We start from the raw sequence: 3,885 nt of genomic DNA, 5'->3' as shown, positions 1-3,885 counted from the left end.
ACACACACACACACACACACACACACACACACACACACACATATATATAATATATATATAATATACACACACAATTCATGTCTATTATCCACAACAGTAAAGGACTGGGAATGCACAGCTAAATTAAATCCACAGGTAAAATATACTTCACTTTGAGAATCCATTTGGACATCCTCCCCCGACATTTCAATAAGAGCTATTAAAGAAACAGCAACAACGGCTGGGCGCAGTGGCTCATCCCTGTAATCCCAGCACTTTGGGAGGCCGAGGCAGGTGGATCATTCAAGGCCAGGAGTTCGAGACCAGCCTGGCCAACATGGTGAAAGCCTGTCTCTACTAAAGAAAAAATTTTAAAAATTAGCTGGGTGTGGTGGCATGCACCTGTAATCCCAGCTATGCAGGAGGCTAAGGCACAAGAATCACTGGAACCCAGGAAGCAGAGATTGCAGTGAGCCTAGATAGCACCGCTGCATTCTCACCTGGGCGACGGAGTGAGACTCTGTCTCAAAAAAAAGAAACAGCAACAAAAACAGACAAACTTTTTTCTTCTCCTTCTTTCCTATGACAAAAGTACAATGAGCTACTAAAACGACAACAGAAACAAGGAAGAGAGGTAATGACCTTGTAGGACAAACTCTGAATAAGCATAATTCAGCAATAATTCAGCAGCTTATCAAAGCTACACATATACAGTAGAAATTGAGAGCCATTCAATTCCTATATTCAAGACACGCATTCATTCACTCAAATACATACTGAGTATCTATCACACGGCAGGCACAACTTATGTCTGAGACATCAGTGAGACATCCAAGCACGAGCACCAGGTCTTTTCAGGGGGAAAAGGGTGGTCTAGAGATTAAGATTTGAAAGATATCCCCACCCAGGGGTGGATGAAACTATGGCTGTGATTAAGAAGATCAGAAAATCAAGGACAGAACTCTGACTAAAACCAATGTCGAAAGGGTGAGCAGATGAAGACCTTACAAGATGACTAAGAGGAATGGAAAGAAAGTTGGGAGCAGCCATGAAACAGCATCAGAGAAGCAGAGAAAAGAGGGCATTGAAAAAAAAAAAAGGGTCAGTGTTGAATGCTTCAAGTAAAATTAGGACAGAACAGCATCCACTGGATTTGACAGCACTGAGATCACCAGTGAGCAGTTTTAGCGGCACGAGCAGGGGACAGAGCCCAGGCTAAAGTGTCTGGGGAGTGTGCATGCAGTCAAAATGCTAACAAAAAACGGAGACACGCTTTCAAGAAGCTTTATGTAATACCACATAAGTATTACATATATTTATGTGGATAGCATGCAATACAGAAATATCAAAGTATACATGTATAATACATAACATATAATGTGTAATACGTAAACATTACACACAAATATTAACACATATATAGTAAAAGGCTGAAGATACAGGAGAAATAAAGATTTGAGGGTTGGAAGAAATGAGATCCAAAGCACAGATGGACCAAATTAGCCACGGGTAGGAATTTGCACTTTTACCACCGGGACAAAAAGGAGGAATGGCTACAAACAGAGGTACTAATGGGAGGGTAATAGCAGAAGATGAGAAAAGAAACCAAAGAAGCTTAAAACAAATGGCCTTCATTTTCTCTGTGAAGGGGATGCAAGAGTAGAGAACGGCTTCCAGTTCAAGTCAGCGGACAAAGTGTAAAGAGGTATAAATGAAATATTCATAAAAGCCAACAAAGGCTGGTGGACAGCAGCAGACGCAAAGTGTTGATGACTTTTGGAGGTCGTTATTTTGATAACTCTTAGAAGACAGATTGTCAGCTGAATGTGTAAACCATACAAGGATGCCAAATTAAACTTTCATGCACCACTTCTGAATAAATTAAAGTACTAAAGCAAAACAAGGAACAAAGACAGACGACGACGTGGGGATGAGGAATAGGCAGAACTAACCCAAGAGTAAAATGGAGAGAAATCCGAGGGCAACAACAATGCAGCAGCCCTCGAAGCCCATCAGGGCATCCCGCAAAGAGTGTGAAGAAGAAACTAGAAGATAGGAGAGCAAAGAAAGATACAGGTTTTTTTCTACTCAAAAGAGAGAAGGGGAAACAAATGCTAGGAAAAGAAAGCAGCATACAGTCAGCTACAATACGAAATATTAAAAAAGCCGGTATGATTTTGAGTAAATTACAGTTAAAGAACAAAATTCTCAAAACACATTTGCTGAGTGGCACAAATATAAAGACCCACCCGACAGTCCAACATCTCCTCTGTGATGACACAGTAAATGACACACATACGGGCATTGTTACAAATGCTGTTTGACTGATTTTCCATTTTTAGAACCAACCAACAGAGAGCTCACACAGCTAGTAGAGGGCTCAGAAAGCGGAGTGGAAGTGTCGGGGGAAGAAAGGGAGAGAACAGAGAGTTAAGATATAGCCTTATACTGGCCAGAAATGGTGGTTCACACCTGTAATCCCAGCACTTCGGGAGGCCAAGGCAGGCAGGTCACCTGAAGTCAGGAGTTCGACACCAGTGTGGCCAACATGGTGAACCCCGTCTCTACTAAAAATACAAAAATTAGCCAGGCATGGTGGCGGGTGCCTGTAATCCCAGCTACTCGGGAGGCTGAGGCAGGAGAATCACTTGAACCCAAGAGGCAGAGGTTGCAGTGAGCCAAGATCATGCCACTGCACTCTAGCCTTGGCAACAAAGTGAGACTGTCTCAAAAAAAAAAAAAAAAAAAAAGATATAACCTAATACATTCGAAAATGAAAGTTTATGAACGTTAATTTTTTTACAAGAACAAAAAATAAAAATAAAAATTTGGGAGGAGGTGATCTAAATTCCTCATCTCTGCTTAAAGTTGAATAAATCAAGATAAACAGAAAAATAAGCATATTATTTCAAGTACTAAAGACAAATACTCCAACACAGAGGATTTTAAAATGGTTATCTTGGGAGTGAAGAAAGATTACTCTACGTACTATAGGAATGACCTATGCACTTTACTTTGTATTTTAACTTTAAAATGCAGGTTTAATCTGATGGTCAGAAAATAACCCCTATGATGAGCTGAAACAGGCAAACATAAGACTTGTGTCTTAGCCTCCCATATCTGCTTTAAAGTATAACGCAATTTCTACATTTTTTAGAAAGTGTCACACACGAAAATAAGTGAAGGGGGTAGTAGATACTGGGAAACGGCAAGGGCTGGAGAGGTAAAACTCACTAAGGGAAACATGAATGGAAGCTAATGCTAGAAATGCAGACTTGATAGTGGCATAAATCCACATGGTTCTGCAACTGTTTCCAGTAATTCAGATGGCAGACCTTCTATGTGGCCAGAGAGACCATGAAGTAAGTCAACAGTGACAGAGTAAGAGATGTGTGAGATCACCGATGAAAGAAAGGAAGTAAAAGCAAGAGATGGCAGATAAAAACAAACACACCAAAAATGGGGTAATACTCTTGATGAGGTTAAAGAGTAGGTATGATACAGAGTAAAACACTGACTAAGCAGAAAACGGGTTTTAATTTTTTTTTTTTTTTTTTTTTGAGATGGAGTCTTGCTGTCTGTTGCCCAGGCTGGAGGGCAGTGGTGCAATCTCGGCTCACTGCAACCTCCGCCTTCTGGGTTCCAATGATTCTCCTGCCTCAGCCTCCCAAGTAGTGGGATTTCAGGCACCTGCCACCACGCCAGAATAATTTCTGTATTATTAGTAGAGATGGGAGTTCACCATGTTGGCCAAGCTGGTCTCGAACTCCTAACCTCAAGTGATCCACCCGCCTCAGCCTCCCAAAATGCTGGAATTACAGGTGTGAGCCACCGCGTCTGGCTGGGTTTAATATTTCAGAAGCAAAACTGTTCTGGAATACAAGGCTCACACCAAGGAGAAGGCAC

At 41.4% G+C, this 3,885-nt stretch overlaps 1 protein-coding gene across 4 annotated transcripts in view; it reads right to left on the bottom strand.

The window, feature by feature from the left end:
* The window catches only part of NDEL1 (nudE neurodevelopment protein 1 like 1), a 65,680-nt gene that overhangs the window by 18,619 nt on the left and 43,176 nt on the right, over window positions 1-3,885 (bottom strand). The window lies entirely within an intron of this gene.

The sequence above is a fragment of the Rhinopithecus bieti genome, unplaced genomic scaffold, assembly GCF_001698545.2.
Source record: "Rhinopithecus bieti isolate Rb0 unplaced genomic scaffold, ASM169854v2 scaffold_32008, whole genome shotgun sequence".
NCBI classification, from domain to species: Eukaryota; Metazoa; Chordata; class Mammalia; order Primates; family Cercopithecidae; genus Rhinopithecus; species Rhinopithecus bieti.
The sequence above is the reverse complement of the archived record's forward strand: the minus strand, read 5'-3'. Positions and strand labels throughout refer to the sequence as shown.